The sequence below is a fragment of the Triticum aestivum genome, chromosome 6D (assembly GCF_018294505.1).
Source record: "Triticum aestivum cultivar Chinese Spring chromosome 6D, IWGSC CS RefSeq v2.1, whole genome shotgun sequence".
NCBI classification, from domain to species: domain Eukaryota; kingdom Viridiplantae; phylum Streptophyta; class Magnoliopsida; order Poales; family Poaceae; genus Triticum; species Triticum aestivum.
In genome coordinates, this window is record NC_057811.1 from 178,037,495 (window position 1) to 178,048,408 (window position 10,914).

Sequence of the window (10,914 nt, forward strand, 5' to 3'; positions counted from 1 at the left end):
CATGGACGGCCCAAAGAATGTCATGTAGCTGCGTCTCCGGCCCGCCCAGGACGAAAAGCCCATTTTCTGTCATGATTTTTTGTCATAGAAGTAGGATCCCACCACATCTATGATGATACCGGGTTTTGTCACAATTATCGTCATAGAAGTGTCATAAGTATGACAGGAAAAAAATTCGTTCGGCCCAAAATGTCACGGATGTGTCTTTTTTTGTAGTGATTGATGAATTGGAGCTATTGTTTATCGCTCTAGGTTGTGACTATTATATGATGAATGTCATTCAACGCAAATATCCATCGCTGATCCAATGCCTATGCTTTGCTCATATTGTCTTTGCTAAGTTACTATTGTTGTTATTGCTTTTACAATCGCTACAAAACTGCTATTGTTATTGTTACTGTTACCGCTATTATCAAAACTATCAAACTACTATGCTATTAAACACTTTGCCGCAGGGAAACAACTTTTCAGGTGTGATTTAATTGACAACTCAAGTGCTAAGTCTTACAAATATTCTTTGGCTCCCCTTGTGTCGAATCAATAAATTTGGGTGAAATACCACCCTCGAAGACTGTCACCATCTCATATACTTATGGGCTATCATGCGACGACAAGAGGTCGGCAGGCCAGCGCCCCACCACATGCAAATGTGGTCCCGAGGCCCACTCGATCGTTTTCTTAAGATATATGTATTCTTCTATAAGTACATTGTTTTTCACCGCACGTCGGACACTGCGCACACTAGTTGGCCTCCCTCTCACTTCACCTTGCAACTGCTGCTCCAGTGTGCTCTTTGTCCGATCCCGCCGGTGACGGTCAAACACGTCTCCGCCATCTCCCTTGTTGCACTGATGTGCACCTTGCCTTGTTATCAGACCATGATACGTCTCCATCGTATCTATAATTTTTCATTGTTCCATGCCAATATTATTCAACTTTTATATACTTTTGGCAACTTTTTATATTATTTTTGGGACTAACATATTGATCCAGTGCCCAGTGCCAGTTCCTGTTTGTTGCATGTTTTATGTTTCGCAGAAACCCAATATCAAACAGAATCCAAATGGGATAAAAACGGACGAAGAATTATTTTGGAATATTTGGGATTTTCCGGAGAAAGAATCAACATGAAACGGTGCCCGAGGTGGCCACGAGACAGGGGGGCGCGCCCTTCCCCCTGGGCGCGCCTGCCACCCTCCTGGGCCCCTCGTAAGGCGGTTGATGCCCTTCTTTGGCCGCGAGAAAGCTAATTTTTGGAAAAAGATCTGGGCGAAGGTTTCAGTCCAATCGGAGTTACGGATCTCCAGATATAAAAGAAACGGTGCCAGGGCAGAATCCCAGAACGCAGAAACAGAGAGAGACAAAGAGATAGATCCAATCTCGGAGGGGCTCTCGCCCCTCCCACGCCATGGGAGCCAAGGACCAGAGGGGTAACCCTTCTCCCATCTAGGGAGAAGTTCAAGGAAGAAGAAGAAGGGGGGCTCTCTCCCCCTTACTTCCGGTGGCGCCGAAACGCCGTCGGGGGCCATCATCATCACCGCGATCTACACCAACACCTCCGCCATCTTCACCAACATCTCCATCACCTTCCCCCATCTATCTACAGCGGTCCACTCTCCCGCAACCCGCTGTACCCTCTACTTGAACATGGTGCTTTATGCTTCATATTATTATCCAATGATGTGTTGCCATCCTATGATGTCTGAGTAGATTTCCGTTGTCCTATCAGTGATTGATGAATTGCTATGATTGGTTTGAGTTGCATGTTTTATTATTGGTGATGTCCTATGGTGCTCTCCGTGTCGCGCAAGCGTGAGGGATTCCCGCTGTAGGGTTTGCAATATGTTCATGATTTGCTTATGGTGGGTGGCGTGAGTGACAGAAGCACAGACCCGAGTAAGTAGGTTGTTTGCGTATGGGATAAAGGGGACTTGATACTTTAATTCTATGGTTGGGTTTTACCTTAATGAATCTTTAGTAGTTGCGGATGCTTGCTAGAGTTCCAATCATAAGTGCATATGATCCAAGAAGAGAAAGTATGTTAGCTTATGCCTCTCCCTCAAATAAAATTGCAATAGTGATTATCGGTCTAGTAACGTAGTCAATTGCTTAGGGACAATTCCACAACTCCTGTCACCACTTTCCCACACTCGCTATATTTACTTTATTGTATTTTTATCTAAACAGCCCCTAGTTTATATTTACGCGTTCTTTATTATCTTGCAACCCTATCCAACAATACCTACAAAGTACTTCTAGTTTCTTACTTGTTCTAGGTAAAGCGAACACTAAGCGTGCGTAGAGTCGTATCAGTGGCAGATAGGGCTTGAGAGAATATTTGTTCTACCTTTAGCTCCTCGTTGGGTTCGACACTCTTACTTATCGAAAGAGGCTACAACTATCCCGTATACTTGCGGGCCATCAAGACCTTTTTCTGGCGCCATTGCCGGGGAGTCATAGCGTGGGGTGAATATTCTCGTGTGTGCTTGTTTGCTTTATCACTAAGTAATTTTTATTTGTTGTTCTTAGTTGTTCTCTATCTTTAGTTATAGATATGGAACACGAAATACCAAAAAAAAGGTGTACTTGCTACTCATGGAGATGGGGAACCTCCTAAAACCCTCGATGCTCGTTATGTTCAAGATATTATGTACTACTTTGATAATCCTGAGAAAACCCCATTCAATTATGTTATGTGAGACATGTTGGATCAACGTGAATACTTTAGGGATTATCGCTTGACACAAAAAGGGAAACTATTATGGGATCAAATTTATATGTTGCGTTGGTATGCTCGGGGTCTATGCTTGAGATATCATTATACTTGTTGCTCTAGGATGAAGGCTCCACACCTTCCCTTTTCATGCAAATTTAATGATAATGAAACCTTGGCTTCTTATGCTAATGGTATATATGATTACTATGATGTGGAACAAATAGAAGAATTTATTGCTTTCAAGGGTGCTTATGAAATTGAATCTTTGTTTGAAAAGTATGAAGATTTTGATGATGATGGTGTTTATAGGCCTGAAAATTATGCTATATTGAAATATTGCTATGCGAATTATGAATATAATTCCTATATTGATGCTTTTATTGAGAAAGTCTCCGCTGTCCAAGAAGAGACTAATATTTTGCAGGAGTATATGGAAGAAGAAATTGATGAAACTGTGAGCTCATTGGATGAAAAAGATGATGAGGAGAGCGAAGAACAAAAGGAGGAAGAGCGGATTAGCTACCCATGCCCACCTTCTAATGAGAGTAACTCTTCAACTCATGCATTGTTTAATTCCCCTTCGTGCTTACCGAAGGAAGATTGCTATGATGATTGCTATGATGACTGTTATGATCCCGTTGATTCTCTTGAAATACCCCTTTTTGATGATGCTTGTTATGCTTGTGGCCAAGATGCCAATATGAATGATGCTTATGGAGATGAACTTGATATAGTTCCTTATGTTAAACATGAAATTATTGCTATTGCACCCACGCATGATAGTCCTATTATCTTTTTGAATTCTCCAAACTACACTATATCGGAGAAGTTTGTGCTTATTAAGGATTATATTGATGGGTTGACTTTTACCATTGCACATGATAATTTTGATGAGTGTGATATGCATGTGCTTGCTGCTCCTACTTGCAATTATTATGAGAGAGGAACTATATCTCCACCTCTCTATGTTTCCAATATGATAGAATTGCAAGAAACTGCTTATACTATGCATTGGCCTTTACTTTGTGTGCATGAATTGTTCTTTTATGACATGCCGATGCATAGGAAGAGAGTTATACTTCGTCATTGCTTGATATATGTTACTTTGTGCTCACTACTAAATTACAAATCATTGTTAATTAAAATTGGCTTTGATATACCTTGGGATCCGGGTGGATCCATTACTTGAGCACTATATGCCTAGCTTAATGGCTTTAAAGAAAGCGCTGCCAGGGAGACAACCCGGAAGTTTTAGAGAGTCATTTATTTCTTTTGAGTGCTTTCATATAGTTTAAAAATAAAAAAAATAAAGAGGGGAACCTAAAACTTTTTCAAAAAGGAAAGTGAAAGTGAGAGACAAGCATTGTTCAAGTGGGAGAGCTCCTTGAACTTTGTTCATGCTCACGGAAACTTTGTGAATCTTAATTATAGAAACTTTTCATCAAAAATAATTATCCCCTTGTACAATTCCATTATATTATAAAAATAATGTGCCAAGGTTTGCCTTTAGGATGTTTACAATGCTTGTTGGTTTGTACGGTGCAGGACAGAAACTTTGGCTGTAGTGTGCGATTTTACATTTTTAACTAGAATGTCAAATGGCTCTGATTCTTTTTGCACTGTCTTTCTGTACAAATTTTTTATTTTTCCTAATTTTGTAGAATTTTTGGGGTACCAGAAGTATGGTGAATGTTCAGATTGCTACAGACAGTTCTGTTTTTGACAGATTCTGTTTTTGATGCATAGTTTGCTTGTTTTGATGAATCTATCAATTTATATCAGTGGATTAAGCCATGAAAAAGCTATATTAAAGTAGACACAATGCAAAAAAAAAAAATATGAATTGGTTTGCAACAGTACATAGAGTAGTGATTTGCTTTATTATACTAACGGATCTTACCGAGTTTTCTGTTGAAGTTTTGTGTGGATGAAGTGTTTGATCAAGAAGGTATTGATATGAGAAGAAGGAAGAGAGGCAAGAGATCAAGCTTGGGGATGCCCGAGGCACCCCAAGTAAATATTCAAGGAGACTCAAGCGTCTAAGCTTGGGCATGCCCCGGAAGGCATCCCCTCTTTCTTCAACAAGTATCGGTATGTTTTCGGATTCGTTTCGTTCATGCGATATGTGCAATCTTGGAGCGTCTTTTGCATTTAGTTTTCATTTTTCTTTTATGCACCATGCTGGTATGAGATAGTCCGTGGTTGATTTATAGAATGCTCATTGCACTTCACTTAAATCTTTTGAGTATGGCTTTATAGAATGCTTCATGTGCTTCACTTATATCATTTGAAGTTTGGATTGCCTGTTTCTCTTCACATAGAAAACCGTCATTTGTAGAATGCTCTTTTGCTTCACTTATATTTGTTAGAGCGTGGGCATATCTTTTGTAGAAAGAATTAAACTCTATTGCTTCACTTATATCTATTTAGAGAGATGACAGGAATTGATCATTCACATGGTTAGTCATAAAATCCTACATAAACTTGTAGATCGCTGAATATGATATGTTTGATTCCTTTCAATAGTTTTGCGATATAAAGATGGTGATATTAGAGTCATGCTAGTGGGTAGTTGTGGATTGTAGAAATACTTGTGTTGAGGTTTGTGATTCCCGAAGCATGCATGTATGGTGAACCGTTATGTGATGAAGTCGGAGCATGATTTATTTATTGATTGTCTTCCTTATGAGTGGCGGTCAGGGACGAGCAATGGTCTTTTCCTACCAATCTATCCCCCTAGGAGCATGCGCGTAGTACTTTGTTTCGATAACTAATAGATTTTTCAATAAGTATGTGAGTTCTTTATGACTAATGTTGAGTCCATGGATTATACGCACTCTCACCCTTCCATCATTGCTAGCCTCTTCGGTACCGTGCATTGCCCTTTCTCACCTCGAGAGTTGGTGCAAACTTTGCCGGTGCATCCAATCCCCGTGATACGATACGCTCTACACACATAAGCCTCATTATATCTTCCTCAAAACAGCCACCATACCTACCTATCATGGCATTTTCATAGCCATTCCGAGATATATTGCCATGCAACTTCCATCATCATCATATACATGACTTGAGCATTTACTGTCATATTGCTTTGCATGATCGTAAGATAGCTAGCATGATGTTTTCATGGCTTGTCCGTTTGATGTCATTGCTACGCTAGATCATTGCACATCCCAGTACACCGCCAGAGGCATTCATATAGAGTCATATCTTTGTTCTAGATATCGAGTTGTAACATTGAGTTGTAAGTAAATAAAAGTGTGATGATCATCATTATTAGAGCATTGCCCCAGTGAGGAAAGGATGATGGAGACTATGATTCCCCCACAAGTCGGGATGAGACTCCGGACTTTATGAAAAATAAAAGAGGCCAAAGAAGCCCAAATAAAAAAAGAGGCCAAAGAAGCCCACCAAAAAAAGAAAATAAAAAAATGAGAGAAAAAGAGAGAAGGGGCAATGTTACTATCCTTTTACCACACTTGTGCTTCAAAGTAGCATCATGTTCTTCATAGAGAGAGTCTCCTATGCTATCACTTTCATATACTAGTGGGAATTTTCATTATAGAACTTGGCTTGTATATTCCGATGATGGGCTTCCTCAAATGCCCGAGGTCTTCATGAGCAAGCAAGTTGGATGCACACCCACTTAGTTTCAGTTTGAGCTTTCATACACTTATAGCTCTTAGTGCATCCGTTGCATGCCAATCCCTACTCCTCGCATTGACATCAATTGATGGGCATCTCCATAGCCCGTTGATTAGCCGCGTCGATGTGAGACTTTCTCCCTTTTTGTCTTCTAAACATAAACATCCACCATCATATTCTATTCCACCTATAGTGCTATGTCCATGGCTCACGCTCATGTATTGCGTGAAAGTTGAAAAAGTTTGAGAACGTCAAAAGTATGAAACAATTGCTTGGCTTGTCATCGGGGTTGTGCATGATGTGAATATTTTGTGTGGTGATGATGGAGCATAGACTATATGATTTTGTAGGGATAACTTTCTTTGGCCATGTTATTTTGAAAAGACATGATTGCTTTATTAGTAGGCTTGAAGTATTATCGTTTTTATGTCAAATGATAGACTATTGCTTTGAATCACTCGTGTCTTAATATTCATGCCATGATTAGATATATGATCAAGATTATGCTAGGTAGCATTCCACATCAAAAATTATCTTTTTTATCATTTACCTACTCGAGGACGAGCAGGAATTAAGCTTGGGGATGCTGATACGTCTCCGTCGTATCTATAATTTTTGATTGTTCCATGCCAATGTTATTCGACTTTTATATACTTTTGGCAACTTTTTATATTATTTTTGGGACTAACATATTGATCCAGTGCCCAGTGCCAGTTCCTGTTTGTTGCATGTTTTATGTTTCGCAGAAACCCAATATCAAACAGAATCCAAACGGGATAAAAATGGACGAAGAATTATTTTGGAATATTTGGGATTTTCCGGACAAAGAATCAACGCGAAAGGGTGCCCGAGGTGGCCACGAGACAGGGGGCGCGCCCTTCCCCCCTGGGCGCGCCTGCCACCCTCCTGGGGCCCTCGTAAGGCGGTTGATGCCCTTCTTTGGCCGCAAGAAAGCTAATTTTTGGAAAAAGATCTGGGCGAAGGTTTCAGTACGGATCTCCAGATATAAAAGAAACGGTGCCAGGGCAGAATCCCAGAACGCAGAAACAGAGAGAGACAAAGAGATAGATCCAATCTCGGAGGGGCTCTCGCCCCTCCCACGCCATGGGAGCCAAGGACCAGAGGGGAAACCCTTCTCCCATCTAGGGAGAAGGTCAAGGAAGAAGAAGAAGAAGGGGGGCTCTCTCCCCCTTACTTCCGGTGGCGCCGAAACGCCGCCGGGGGCCATCATCATCACCGCGATCTACACCAACACCTCCGCCATCTTCACCAACATCTCCATCACCTTCCCCCATCTATCTACAGCGGTCCACTCTCCCGCAACCCGCTGTACCCTCTACTTGAACATGGTGCTTTATGCTTCATATTATTATCCAATGATGTGTTGCCATCCTATGATGTCTGAGTAGATTTCCGTTGTCCTATCGGTGATTGATGAATTGCTATGATTGGTTTGAGTTACATGTTTTATTATTGGTGCTGTCCTATGATGCTCTCCGTGTCGCTCAAGCGTGAGGGATTCCCGTTGTAGGGTTTGCAATATGTTCATGATTTGCTTATGGTGGGTGGCGTGAGTGACAGAAGCACAGACCCGAGTAAGTAGGTTGTTTGCGTATGGGATAAAGGGGACTTGATACTTTAATGCTATGGTTGGGTTTTACCTTAATGAATCTTTAGTAGTTGCGGATGCTTGCTAGAGTTCCAATCATAAGTGCATATGATCCAAGAAGAGAAAGTATGTTAGCTTATGCCTCTCCCTCAAATAAAAAGTCAATAGTGATTATCGGTCTAGTAATGTAGTCAATTGCTTAGGGACAATTCCACAACTCCTATCACCACTTTCCCACACTCGCTATATTTACTTTATTGTATTTTTATCTAAACAGCCCCTAGTTTATATTTACGCGTTCTTTATTATCTTGCAACCCTATCCAACAATACCTACAAAGTACTTCTAGTTTCTTACTTGTTCTAGGTAAAGCGAACACTAAGCGTGCGTAGAGTCGTATCAGTGGCAGATAGGGCTTGAGAGAATATTTGTTCTACCTTTAGCTCCTCGTTGGGTTCAACACTCTTACTTATCGAAAGAGGCTACAACTATCCCGTATACTTGCGGGTCATCAGACCACAACAAGCGTGCAATTCATCGTCGACCGTCATACCATTTACGTTCAGGTTGGTAGTTCATTTGCTTCATTATTTGTGCTCGTGTTCTCTTCCACTTGGTGTATTTTTGTTGTGCAATAATTGCCTGCTTATGTTTTGAAGATTGTTGACACAAACAATAAGGGGCTAATATGTTTACTAGTGCACATAGTGAAATTAGGTCCCTAGAGTACTGAGGAGTTTTGCTATCAACTCAAAAGACTATCATCTGCGTTGTATAGAAGATTGCCATTGAAGATAATGGTGGTGAAGTTGAACCCTAAAAATTGCTGACGTGAAGCAATTGTTTTGGTACTTGGTCCGTGCGTTTGACTGCAGCCAAGAAGAAAGAAGATGAAGAGAAGACATATCATTGTCTCTCGTAATTCTTTTTCTATTATTTGAGTCATAGGACCACCGTACTATTAAGAGGGGTAGAGTGTTTTGAAACTTATGTTTCTCTGATGCTTGACCGAAACCTATGAGAGCTAAGAGAAATCTCCTCTAGCCTCAAAACGCTTACTTGCCAGTCAGAAATGATGATCTTCTGGACTGCGAGAGAAATGTTTAAGTAGAGGAGTAGTTCCATTTAACTCAACCGTTAAATCTTCAAGGAATTCCTCTTCATTTTCACTTGAGCTGTAGTTGTTGGAATCTGTTGTATCAGCTAAAGAGTATCCATTGTCTTCTTGGTGTTGCTCTGTCAATTTAATATTCATGTTGTTATCTGCATCCTCATTTTCTTGATTTTGATTTGCACTAAGTTTATAGATGCAACTACGACTTTCTGTTGAATGTTCCTGTGAAAGTTCCCATAAAACCACAATAGTAGGATTGTTGTTAATTTTGATTTCTTGTATTTCATATTTATTTTTGTTTCATAATTGTGTGTAACAGATACCGGGAAAGTACATGTGATAGCATCGTGCTTTGCACCAGCTCCATATAGAAAGGTATGTTTCTATCTAAGTCACTGCTTTGTAGATTAGTTGTTGTGCAAAATTGTTGCATCAGTTTAGTTTATGATTCTCTCATTTCTTGACTGCAATTTGTCATTGCATATGTATGAAAATTCTTATTTCATTAGATTACTTAACCAAACCTGATATTTAGTTCTTTTTTGTCCATACCTGATCTACAGAAGACTATTCCTGCATAGAAACAAGTTAGCATCTTATATTATGAGGAGCACATATAGTTCTTTCAATTTACAATCATCAGTAACTATTATCCTAGTTGTACGCATCTTTTTAATGATGGTTTAGTTTGTTTCTGTATGTTTTTTGGGAGTATATGATGACCCCCTAGTTATATTATGTGGATGCACTGAGCAACATGTATTTCAAATGTTCATATGATCTTGTTTTTTTTTCAGATAAGCTTATTTTCTTGATCATGACTCATCTAGGGTTTTAGAAGGTAGAGTTTGAGGGAAGTCTGACATGTGTAAGTAGCCCCGTCCATGTCTTGTGTTCTGATCCTTTTCCTACAATATATTTCCCCTTGAATATCCGGATCTTTTGCTTTTCTTCATCTTCTTAATGTAATCTTTTCCTGGTTATTGATGGCAGCAACTAGGGGAACGGGCGCAATCTGTGGCACGGGAAAGAAGTTGAGGTCGTGGGGAAGAAGAGCCCGGCGTGGGGAATGGATTTAACGAGTTAAAGAGGATCAGACATTTAACCCGGATCGGTTTGCTAGCTTGGTTTTGTGGCCCCAGGTAATTCGTCTGAAAAAGAAACATAATCCGGTCACCTTCCCCCCTTTTGTTCTATTATCTTTCATGTACATTTATTCATCATCTGAGACATCATGTTCAATACGACTCAAACATACATCATTTCTTGTACTTTTTTTCGAGAAAACATCCGATCTATTTATATTCAATCGTAGCAGTACAACGAACATCAAAAATAATAAAAGTTATATTCAGATTCATAGACCACCTAACGACGACTACAAGCACTGAAGCGAAGGCGCGCTGCCGTCATCGCCCCTCTCTTATCGGAGCCGGGCAAAACTTGTTGTAATAGACAGTTGGAAAGTCGTCGTGCTAAGGCCCCATAGGACCAGCGCACTAGAACAACACCCACCGCCGATGAAGAGTAGTATAGATCAGAAGGATCTAACCTGAAGACACACGAACATAGATGAACGGCGAACAGATCCGAGCAAATCCACCAAAGGCAGATCCGCCAGAGACACACCTTCACACGACCACCGACGATGCTAGATGCACCAACGTAACGGGGCTAGGCAGGAAGAATATTATTTCATTTTCAAGGAGCTGTCGTCATCTCGCCTTCCTGAGCAGGACACAAACCCTAACAAAACTCAAAAACACATCTAAAAACGGAGCCCTCCCACTGGTAAGAGCTAGGATCCACCGCGCCCCATTGTCCTAA